The following is a 13,302-nucleotide window of genomic DNA, read 5'->3' as shown; positions in this document are numbered from 1 at the left end:
TGAGACAATGATTATTATTATAATATTAAGACAAACATTTGGGGCATGATTGGGGGTGTCTAAGGAAAGGGTAGAGCTCACCTTCCAAACACAATGCCATGTGTGATGGAGAACGGCACGGATCACCCCGCTGCTGAGGCATCAAGCTTCAAAGTGGAAGAAATATTCACGATCCAGCCAGTATCCGATACACACTGCTTTATTGGGTAAATCACCGATACAAAAAGAGTTGAAAAGTCAACGCGTTTCCAGCGGATCAACCGCTTTTAATCATGACTGATGTATAATAAAAAACATGAAACACACAGCACATTTAAAAGTCCCGCCGGGAAAAAGGGACTCTTCCCCGAGATAACACGTCACTTCCCATCTGATGTTGAATATTCATGAATAGGGGATGTGTTCCATGGAAATCCGGTGAGTCTCTCATAACATATGCATGAATACATTGTATACAACTAATGACATTATTGGTAAATTGCTGGAGAGAATAGATCCGGAGGGAAAATAAATACAGAAGAAATAAGAACAAATGAATATGATGAATGATGTTGGAAAGAAACGCAGTCCCACGTCGGGAAGAGGGTCGCGAATAGTCGGTGAGTCAACCCAAAGGCCGACATGTAATTGTACTTTGGAGGACCCTAGAGAGCCCGGCGCGGGGCAGCGTCGCATCCAGTCACCATCTAAAAATACATAAGCAAACAGAAGATAAGTTAATATGACGTATGTCATGATAAAATCAAAAATGTTTGTATATAAAAACAAATGCAAGACAAATAATAATAATGGTCCCAAGGTACTAATTGTACGAATATATTGCCAATATACCAAGGTTATGCATGGAAGGTGCATGATTGTCTGCAAATGTAGCGAAAGAGCAACAATGTTGTTAAAGCTACAGTCAAGTTGAAGACAGCAATATGGGTAAGTTATCGGGTATGTAAATAGTGGTACATTAATTCTTTCTTTAGGTTAAGACCCAATGGCAAGCGTGGTTACATGAAGTGCAATGGATTACATAAATTACATTTTTTGTGTTGCAGTTGTTAAAGCCGCATATGGGAAACTTTCTATTCCCCTCACTGTTAGAAAAATATTTTTTCTTATTTTCTGCATATTTGCAGGTAGTACAGCGTGTTGCTCCACATCTGAAAAAACCATCCGTGTTAAGCCATGTTTTGTTATGATCAGATCTGGAGCTAAACAAAGAGGGGGATAACATGTTCCCTAGGGTACGTCCTCTACGGCAGTGATTTTCAACCTTTTTTGAGCCGCGGCACACTTTTTATACTTAGAAAATCCTGGGGCACATCACCAACCAAAATAGCACAAAATGACAATAAAACAGTCATATTATACATATAGTTAATAATATAGATTCTAAATTTATTTTACTCAGTGTGAAACCTGGGCCTGTTTCGATAAACACAAAAGGGATATCCTGGCAGGAATGGTGGAAAGACACACACAAAGCTCTTCCTCAACAGTTCTCAGTTTCTCCCTGTTTTTAGTATATGGTGCTGATTATTATGTGGCTCATATACTGCAAAATAAAGGGGTACAATGAGAAGTACTATGGCCATGAGGCCAGAGTACAAGTGCCGGCTTATATACTCAGCATGGGCTGGTACTTGTAGTACTCCAGCCTCATGACTATAGTATTTATCATTTTACATTTCTCATTGTTATATGCAGTATACTGCTGGAGTACTAAAAGTACCAGCTCATATGCTGAGTATTCTGCCAACAGTTCATATACTCAGGCAAAAGCTCATATAGTCAGCATTATTGGTGGGCATTACCTTGGCGGTGGGCAAATGGATGATGCACCGGCCTCGGTGACGTCATTTTGTTGCGCATGTGTTATTGTACACGTCTCCTACATTGTAAGAAGCTGTGACTGCGCATCGTGAAACAAAACACAGGGGGCACCATAGTTTGGGGAACTTTCCCCGCGGCACACCCGACCATGTGTCGCGGCACACTAGTGTGCCACGGCACACTGGTTGAAAATCACTGCTCTACGGGATACTATTCTGCATCCTTGGGACAGTATTGAATCCAAGATCGGGTCTGCTTGTAAAAGCGGTACATGTTTTTTGATTATGTTTGATATTTGTTTGAATTGTGGACTGTATTGTAAGACTGCTGTTGGAAGAGATTTGGATTTTGTAGTAGTAGAGATAGGATTATTTTTGGTACGTTGCTTGTCCTGTCCGTTTATCAAATCTCTCCTGTCTTTATGTTCTACTCTATTTATAGCTAGTGTTAGGGTCCAGTTTGGGTATCCCCTGTTGGCTAGTCTTTTACAAATGTTATATTTTTCTAAATCATATGTTTCTGTGTTGCTGCAATTTCTTTTGCTCCTGGTCAATTCTCCCACCGGTATAGATTTTATTGTATGTTTGGGGTGGTGGGATGTGGCATGTAAGATGGTATTACCTGCTGTAGGTTTCCTAAAAGTAGATGTGATGATTGGTTGATCTGGTATGCCTTCCAAGGAGAGGTCTAAAAATGGGATTTTGCAGTCATGGATATTGGCAGTGAATTTTAAGTTGACATCATTGTTATTGATGTAATTGATAAAGTGATTGGAGGTGTGGCTTAGGGGGCTACGCGTGCCCCCATTTTGTCCCTTTTCCAGAAATGTTGGGAGGTATGTATGTGGGACTACCAGTCATACAATATGTGACACTATTATGTGGGCAATGTGTGGTGCCATGAAATAAGCCTTGATGGGCACTGTGTGACACCACAATGTGAGCACCATATGGCACCACTATGCGTGTCCTGTTTGACACTTTTTTTTGAAAGTATAGTGCAGCACCAGTATTTGAGCACTATATGGCACGGACTTTCAAATACAGCATGGTACTATAATATGAGAACTATACCTAGCTAACACTGTGTGGCAGCATGAAGCGCCTTGTAACAACATCTAGTTGTTGCACTGTGTTATGTGAGCACCATGTAGTAGTATTATGTGAGCACTGTGTGGCAGCATTATGTGGGCACCATGTAGTAGTATTATGTGAGCACTGTGTGGCAGCATTATGTGGGCACCATGCAGTAGTATTATGTTAGCACTGTGTGGCAGTATTATGTGGGCACCATGCAGTAGTATTATGTTAGCACTGTGTGGCAGTATTATGTGGGCACCATGCAGTAGTATTATGTTAGCACTGTGTGGCAGCATTATGTGGGCACCATGCAGTAGTATTATGTTAGCACTGCGTGGCAGCATTATGTGGGCACCATGCAGTAGTATTATGTTAGCACTGTGTGGCACCATGATGTGGGTACCATACAGTAGTATTATGTTAGCACTGTGTGGCACTATTATGTGGGCACCATGCAGTAGTATTATGTTAGCACTGTGTGGCACTATTATGTGGGCACCATGTAGTAGTATTAGGTTAGCAGTGTGTGGCACTATTATGTGGGCACAATGCAGTAGCATTATGTTAGCACTGTGTGGAAGCATTATGTGGGCACCATGTAGTAGTATTATGTTAGCACTGTGTGGCACCGTTATGTGGGCACCATGCAGTAGTATTATGTTAGCACTGTGTGGCACTATTATGTGGGCACCATGTAGTAGTATTATGTTAGCAGTTTGTGGCACTGTTATGTGGGCACCATGCAGTAGTATTATGTTAGCACTGTGTGGCACCATTATGTGGGCACAATGCAATAGCATTATGTTAGCACTGTGTGGAAGCATTATGTGGGCACCATGTAGTAGTATTATGTTAGCACTGTGTGGCACCATTATGTGGGCACCATGCAGTAGTATTATGTTAGCACTGTGTGGCACTATTATGTGGGCACCATGCAGTAGTATTATGTTAGCACTGTGTGGCACTATTATGTGGGCACCATGCAGTAGTATTATGTTAGCTCTGTGTGGCAGCATTATGTGGGCACCATACAGTAGTATTATATTAGCACTGTTTGCCACTGTTATGTGGGCACCATGCAGTAGTATTATGTTAGCACTGTGTGGCACTATTATGTGGGCACCATGTAGTAGTATTATGTTAGCAGTGTGTGGCACTATTATGTGGGCACCATGCAGTAGTATTATGTTAGCACTGTGTGGCACTATTATGTGGGCACCATGTAGTAGTATTATGTTAGCACTGTGTGGCAGCATTATGTGGGCACCATATAGTAGTATTATGTTAGCAGTGTGTGGCAGCATTATGTGGGCACCATGCAGTAGTATTATGTTAGCACTGTGTGGCACTATTATGTGGGCACCATGTAGTAGTATAATGTTAGCACTGTGTGGCACTATTATGTGGGCACCATGCAGTAGTATTATGTTAGCACTGTGTGGCAGCATTATGTGGGCACCATGTAGTAGTATTATGTTAGCACTGTGTGGCAGCATTATGTGGGCACCATTCAGTAGTATTATGTTAGCAGTGTGTGGCAGCATTATGTGGGCACCATGCAGTAGTATTATGTTAGCACTGTGTGGCAGCATTATGTGGGCACCATGCAGTAGTATTATGTTAGCACTATGTGGCACCATTATGTGGGACCATGCAGTAGTATTATGTTAGCACTGTGTGGCAGCATTATGTGAGCACCATGCAGTAGTATTATGTTAGCAGTGTGTGGCAGCATTATGTGAGCACCATTCAGTAGTATTATGTTAGCACTGTGTGGCAGCATTATGTGGGCACCATGTACTAGCATTATGTTAGCACTGTGTGGCAGCATTATGTGGGCACCATGCAGTAGTATTATGTTAGCACTGTGTGGCAGCATTATGTGGGCACCATGTAGTAATATTATGTTAGCACTGCGTGGCAGCATTATGTGGGACCATGCAGTAGTATTATGTTAGCACTGTGTGGCACTATTATGTGGGCACCATGCAGTAGTATTATGTTAGCACTGTGTGGCAGCATTATGTGAGCACCATGTAGTAGTATTATGTTAGCACTGTGTGGCACCATTATGTGGGCACCATGCAGTAGTATTATGTTAGCACTATGTGACAGCATTATGTGGGCACCATACAGTAGTATTATATTAGCACTGTGTGGCAGCATTATGTGGGCAATATGCAGTAGTATTATGTTAGCACTGTGTGGAAGCATTATGTGAGCACCATGCAGTAGTATTATGTTAGCTCTGTGTGGCAGCATTATGTGGGCACCATACAGTAGTATTATATTAGCACTGTTTGGCACTGTTATGTGGGTACCATGTAGTAGTATTATGTTAGCACTGTGCAGGACTGGGAATTTAAAGTGGCCCTGGAAAAAACTGTAAAAGTGGCCCCATTCTGTGGTTGGAGTCAAAACAAGTAGGCGTGGCATAACTACTATAATACTGCTCCCTATGTACAGGAATATAACTACTATAATACTGTCCCCTATGTACAAGAATATAACTACTATAATACTGCTCCTTATATAGAGGAATATAACTACTATAATACTGCCCCCTATGTACAAGAATATAACTACTATAATACTGCCCCTATGTACAAGAATAATAACTACTATAATACTGCCCCCTATGTACAAGAATATAACTACTATAATACTGCCCCCTATGTACAAGAATATAACTACTATAATACTGCCCCCTATGTACAGAAATATAACTACTATAATACTGCCCCCTATGTACAAGAATATAACTACTATAATACTGCCCCATATGTACAAGAATATAACTACTATAATACTGCCCCCTATGTACAAGAATATAACTACTATAATACTGCCCCCTATGTACAAGGATATAACTACTATAATACTGCCCCTATGTACAAGAATAATAACTACTATAATACTGCCCCCTATGTACAAGAATATAACTACTATAATACTGCCCCCTATGTACAAGAATATAACTACTATAATACTGCCCCCTATGTACAAGAATATAACTACTATAATACTGCCCCCTATGTACAGGAATATAACTACTATAATACTGCCCCATATGTACAAGAATATAACTACTATAATACTGCCCCCTATGTACAAGAATATAACTACTATAATACTGCCCCCTATGTACAAGAATATAACTACTATAATACTGCCCCTATGTACAAGAATAATAACTACTATAATACTGCCCCCTATGTACAAGAATATAACTACTATAATACTGCCCCCTATGTACAAGAATATAACTACTATAATACTGCCCCCTATGTACAGGAATATAACTACTATAATACTGCCCCCTAAGTACAAGAATATAACTACTATAATACTGCCCCCTATGTACAGGAATATAACTACAATAATACTGCCCCTATGTACAAGACTATAACTTCTATAATACTGCCCCCTATGTACAAGAATATAACTACTATAATACTGCTCCCTATGTACAGGAATATAACTACTATAATACTGCCCCTATGTACAAGAATATAACTACTATAATACTGCCTCCTATGTACAAGAATATAACTACTATAATACTGCCCCCTATGTACAAGAATATAACTACTATAATACTGCCTCCTATGTACAAGAATATAACTACTATAATACTGCCCCCTATGTACAAGAATATAACTACTATAATACTGTCCCCTATGTACAGGAATATAACTACTATAATACTGCTCCCTATGTACAGGAATATAACTACTATAATACTTCCCCCTATGTACAAGAATATAACTACTATAATACTGCCCCCTATGTACAAGAATATAACTACTATAATACTGCCCTCTATGTACAGGAATATAACTACGATAATACTGCCCCCTATGTACAAGAATATAACTACTATAATACTGCCCCCTATGTACAGGAATATAACTACGATAATACTGCCCCCTATGTACAAGAATATAACTAGCCAGGCAGCCCATAGCCCCTGTATACAGCAAGGCAGCAAATAGCCCCAGTATATAGCCAGAAAGCCCATAGCCTCAGTATTTAGCCAGACAGCCCACAGCCCCAGTATATAGCCAGGAAGCCCACAGCCCCAGTATAGAGCCAGGCAGCCCATAGCCCCAGTATATAGCCATGCAGCCCATAGCCACAGTATACAGCCAGGCAGCCCATAGCCCCAGTATACAGCCTGCCAGCTCATAGCCACAGTATATAGCCAGGCAGCCCACAGCCCCAGTATATAGCCAGGCAGCCCACAGCCCCAGTATACAGCCAGGCTGACCATAGCCCCAGTATATAGCCAGGCAGCCCATAGCCCCAGTATACAGCCAGGCAGCCCGTAGCCCCAGGACACATATTTCTGTCAGACTCTGCATGATAAATGTGTCTCTTGGTCCAACTGAGCAGCGGAACGCCCCCTTCAGTGCAGAAATTTGTGATGCATGAAGAATAGTGTAGCTGCACCACAGTCGCGTGTGACACAAATGTGGCGCGACACTTCTAAAATTCCTGTGCAAGTAATTTCACCTAAAAGAATATACAAAGTACGACAGAAAACCGGCGCTGGGGCTTTAGCAAATGTGCCCCAATATGTTTATGATTTTACTTCAGTTATTTATATATGTGTTCTAGGGAAATAGGGCGATTTGAATTTTTAGATTTTTTTCTAATCTTTTTATTTTTCTTTTACTATTATTTCAGACCCCCTAAGTTTAAGTCCCCCCTAGCACCGACTATGACAGTTCCTGGCAGGTGTAAGCTGTGTAATACAGCTGAAATCCACCACGTATATTGGAGGGCTCGGTCACTGAGCCCTATCTCTCACCATATAACCCTTGATCACTTGCCGACCACGTTGGCCAGCTGTGAGAGTGTTAAGCTGCTACAGATTTTAATCAAAATGATGAATCCAGGGCAGCATTACCTGGGCACTGTGTGGCACCATCACTTGGGCACTGTGTGGCACCATTACTTGGGCACTGCGTGGCACCAATACATGGTCACTGTGTGGCTCCATTACCTGGTCACTGTGTGGCACCATTACTTGGGCACTGTGTGGCACCATTACATGGTCACTGTGTGGCTCCATTACCTGGTCACTGTGTGGCACCATTACCTGGTCACTGTGTGGCAGCATTACCTGGGCACTGTGTGGCTCCATTACCTGGGCACTGTGTGGCTCCATTACCTGAGCACTGTGTGGCTCCATTACCTGGTCACTGTGTGGCACCATTACCTGGTCACTGTGTGGCAGCATTACCTGGGCACTGTGTGGCACCATTACATGGTCACTGTGTGGCTCCATTACCTGGTCACTGTGTGGCACCATTACCTGGTCACTGTGTGGCAGCATTACCTGGGCACTGTGTGGCCCCATTACCTGGGCACTGTGTGGCAGCATTACCTGGGCACTGTGTGGCTCCATTACCTGGGCACTGTGTGGCCCCATTACCTGGGCACTGTGTGGCACCATTACCTGGTCACTGTGTGGCAGCATTACCTGGGCACTGTGTGGCCCCATTACCTGGGCACTGTGTGGCAGCATTACCTGGGCACTGTGTGGCTCCATTACCTGGGCACTGTGTGGCACCATTACCTGGTCACTGTGTGGCAGCATTACCTGGGCACTGTGTGGCTCCATTACCTGGGCACTGTGTGGCTCCATTACCTGAGCACTGTGTGGCTCCATTACCTGGGCTCTGTGTGGCACCATTACCTGGGCACTGTGTGGCAGCATTACCTGGGCACTGTGTGGCCCCATTACCTGGGCACTGTGGGCCTTGCTGGGACAGGTATTTAACTGGGGATTGTGTTGCACGTGAACGGATTTTGGCGCAGTGGTGCCACCTTTCATGCAACACAAATCGGGGGGCGGACGATCTGACTGATTCGGACTTAGCAGGGGATTTAACTTTCAAACTTTGTCGCAAACCATGCACTTAGAGGGGTCAGAGGGGTGACTTTACTGGCCTGCGGCTCCCTATTATATATTTAAAAGTGAGCCATTTAGGCGCCAAAAGAGCCGGCTCTTTTAGTGAGTGGATCCTAATCATCTAGCTTATCAGTGATGGGTCGTTCGGGGGTTGGCTCCCTGCAGTCGGCTCCCCGCCCCTAAATGGGTAATCAAGTCTCCTTGATAACTATCGGGTTAAAAGTGAAGTGGAGTAGGTTAACTGGCTGGACTGAGGCTCCCAAATATATATTTAAGAGCCGTTCAGGAGCCAGAAGAGCCGACTCTTTTTAGTGAGTGGAGCCTAATGATCCAGTTCACTAAAAAGAGCCGGACTTCCCATCAGTACAGCTCACTAAAACAAAATGGTTGATGCAGAATCGGAGCTAATGCAGAAACTCATAATACACACATGAGCTGCTGCAGAACCTCATTAGACATACCTGAGCTGCAGCAGAACCTCATAAGACACACCTGAGATGCTGCAGAACCTCATTAGACACACCTGAGCTGCTGCAGAACCTCATAAGACGCACCTGAGTTGCTGCAGAACCTCATAAGACGCACCTGAGTTGCTGCAGAACCTCATAAGACGCACCTGAGTTGCTGCAGAACCTCATAAGACACACCTGAGTTGCTGCAGAACCTCATAAGACGCACCTGAGTTGCTGCAGAACCTCATAATACACACATGAGCTGCTGCAGAACCTCATAAGACACACCTGAGCTGCTGCAGAACCTCATAAGACGCACCTGAGTTGCTGCAGAACCTCATAAGACGCACCTGAGTTGCTGCAGAACCTCATAAGACACACCTGAGCTGCTGCAGAACCTCATTAGACACACCAGAGCTGCTGCAGAACATCATTAGACACACCTGAGCTGCTGCAGAACATCATTAGACACACCTGAGCTGCTGCAGAACATCATTAGACACACCTGAGCTGCTGCAGAACCTCATAAGACACATTTGAGCTGCAGCAGAACTTCATAAGATACCCCTTAGCTGCAGCAGAACATCATTAGACACACCTGAGCTGCAGCAGAACTTCATTAGACACACCTGAGCTGCTGCAGAACATCATAAGACACACCTGAGCTGCTGCAGAACATCATTAGACACACCTGAGCTGCTGCAGAACATCATTAGACACACCTGAGCTGCTGCAGAACCTCATAAGACACATCTGAGCTGCAGCAGAACTTCATAAGATACCCCTTAGCTGCAGCAGAACTTCATTAGACACACCTGAGCTGCAGCAGAACTTCATTAGACACACCTGAGCTGCAGCAGAACTTCATTAGACACCCCTGAGCTGCTGCAGAACCTCATACGATACACCTGAGCTGCTGCAGAACCTCATTAGACACACCTGAGCTGCTGCAGAACATCATTAGACACACCTGAGCTGCAGCAGAACATCATTAGACACACCTGAGCTGCTGCAGAACCTCATAAGACACATCTGAGCTGCAGCAGAACTTCATTAGATACCCATTAGCTGCAGCATAACTTCATTAGACACACCTGAGCTGCTCCAGAACCTCATTAGACACACCTGAGCTGCTGCAGAACTTCATTAGACACACCTGAGCTGCAGCAGAACTTCATTAGACACACCTGAGCTGCTGCAGAACTTCATTAGACACACCTGAGCTGCAGCAGAACTTCATTAGACACACCTGAGCTGCTGCAGAACCTCATAAGATATATCTGAGCCGCAGCAGAACTTCATAAGACGCACCTGAGCTGCTGCAGAACCTCATACGACACACTTGAGCTGCTGCAGAACCTCATTAGACACACCTGAGCTGCTGCAGAAGTTCATTAGACACACCTGAGCTGCTGCAGAAGTTCATTAGACACACCTGAGCTGCTGCAGAACCTCATAAGACACACCTGAGCTACAGCAGAACCTCAAAAGACACACCTGAGCTGCTGCAGAACTTCAATAGACACACCTGAGCTGCTGCAGAACCTCATTAGACACACTTGAGCTGCAGCAGAACTTTATTAGACACACCTCAGCTGCTGCAGAACTTTAATAGACACACCTGAGCTGCTGCAGAACATCACAATACACACGTCAGCTGCTATAAGTACACACCACATGGACAAATGCTGCTTATCTGCACCTATCCTTATTCTCTACCATTTGCTATGACTTATTTATCGTTGCCTATGATAGGGTAACTCCACCTACTTGCCATGGCCCTGCCTACTAGTGATAGCCATGCATATACATTCACCGGCCACTTTATTAGGTACACCATGCTAGTAACGGGACGGGAACTGCCTCAATTCTTCGTGGCATAGATTCAACAAGGTGCTGGAAGCTCCTCAGAGATTTTGGTCCATATTGACATGATGGCATCACACAGTTGCCGCAGATTTGTCGGCTGCACATCCATGATGCGAATCTCCCGTTCCACCACATCCCAAAGATGCTCTATTGGATTGAGATCTGGTGACTGTGGAGGCCATTTGAGTCCAGTGACCTCAACAGGGCCGGATTATAGGCGGGGCTCCCGGGGCTCGAGCCCCGGGGCCCCCACCATCTTGCCCCCCCTAGGGGCCCCCACCAGATCGCACCTCCCGTGCCCCCCCTCATGAGCCGAACGCCGCCCTCCGCCTCCGGGCATAGGTGAGCGCCTCCCCGGCGATCCAGCCCCTGCATAAACTGCCCGCCCACTCATCCTGCTGCATGGGGAGCCGCCCCCCGCCACTCCGCCCCCCCTCCGGCACAGGTGACAAGCAACCCCGCTCGCTCCCCGCTCCGCTCAATCCCGGCTTAACACCGCCCCCGGCTCCCCGCCCCCTGCTCCGCTCACTCGCTCCCCGCTCCGCTCAATCCCGGCTTAACATCACCTCCGGCTCCCCGCCCCGCTCGCACCCCGCTCAACACCGCCTTCCCTTCCCCCCGCTCACCACCCCCCGCTCCCCGCTCCGCTCGCTCACCACCCCCCGCTCCCCGCTCGCTCACCACCCCCCGCTCCGCACGCTCACCACCCCCCGCTCCGCTCGCTCACCACCACCCGCTCCCCGCTCCGCTCGCTCACCACCCCCCGCTCCCCGCTCCTCTCGCTCACCACCCCCCCGCTCCCCGCTCCGCTCGCTCACCACCCCACCCCGCTCCCCGCTCCACTCGCTCACCACCACCCCCCCCCCGTCCCCCGCACGAAACATGCTCCTGCCAACCCCCCCCCCCCCCCCACACCATTCCCGGCCGAATAAACCCCCCCCCCCCTAGCGAACAAGCACTGGCAAGACCCCCCAACCCGCCCGAACAAACAGGCACCCGGTCAACCCTAACAGGTAAGTATATACATATGTGTTTTTCTGTGTGTATAAATGTATATACAGTGTATATGTGTATATGTGTATATACAGTGTTTATGTGTATATGTGTATATACAGTGTATATACAGTGTATATATGTATATACAGTGTATATGTGTATATACAGTGTTTATGTGTATATGTGTATATATGTATATACTGTGTATATATGTATATGCTGTGTATATATGCATCTACTGTGTATATATGTATATGCTGTGTATATATGCATCTACTGTGTATATGTGTATATATGTATATGCTGTGTATATATGCATCTACTGTGTATATGTGTATATATGTATATGCTGTGTATATATGTATATACTGTGTATATATGCATCTACTGTGTATATGTGTATATATGTATATACTGTGTATATATGCATCTACTGTGTATATGTGTATATATGTATATACTGTGTATATATGCATCTACTGTGTATATGTGTATATACTGTGTATATATTCATCTACTGTGTATATGTGTATATACTGTGTATATATGCATCTACTGTGTATTTATGCATCTACTGTGTATATATGTATATATGTATATACTGTGTATAGAAGCATATACTGTGTTTATACACGCATATATTTATATAAGCATATATGTGTGTACATTTATATATATGTGAATGATGTGGTTTTTGTATATACTGTGTATATGGAATGTATGTATATACTCTATATATATATATATATATATATACACATGTACATATATATATATGTTTCGTGCTGTCGCCGCTGTATGTAGCTGTGTTACTGGGGGTGAGGCGGCTGTATGTAGCTGTGTTACTGGGGATGAGGTGGCTGTATGTAGCTGTGTTAGTGGGGATGAGGCGGCTGTATGTAGCTGTGTTACTGGGGGCGAGGCGGCTGTATGTAGCGTTGTTACTGGGGGCGAGGCGGCTGTATGTAGCGGTGTTACTGGGGGTGAGGCGGCTGTATGTAGCTGTGTTACTGGGGATGAGGTGGCTGTATGTAGCTGTGTTACTGGGGATGAGGCAGCTGTATGTAGCTGTGTTACTGGGGGCGAGGCGGCTGTATGTAGCGTTGTTACTGGGGGCGAGGCGGCTGTATGTAGCTGTGTTACTGGGGATGAGGCGGCTGTA

General features: G+C 45.1%; 1 long non-coding RNA gene across 2 annotated transcripts in view; it reads right to left on the bottom strand.

Moving 5' to 3' along the window:
• Positions 1 to 190: 190 nt before the first annotated feature.
• LOC140134722 (uncharacterized) overlaps positions 191 to 13,302 on the bottom strand; it is a 250,925-nt gene continuing 237,813 nt past the window's right edge. For both annotated transcript variants that reach the window (XR_011856386.1, XR_011856384.1), the window contains one exon: positions 191 to 686. This is a non-coding gene — a long non-coding RNA (uncharacterized lncRNA). The remainder of the gene's footprint in view (positions 687 to 13,302) is intronic.

This window comes from Engystomops pustulosus, chromosome 6 (genome assembly GCF_040894005.1).
Source record: "Engystomops pustulosus chromosome 6, aEngPut4.maternal, whole genome shotgun sequence".
NCBI lineage: Eukaryota > Metazoa > Chordata > Amphibia > Anura > Leptodactylidae > Engystomops > Engystomops pustulosus.
The sequence above is the reverse complement of the archived record's forward strand: the minus strand, read 5'-3'. Positions and strand labels throughout refer to the sequence as shown.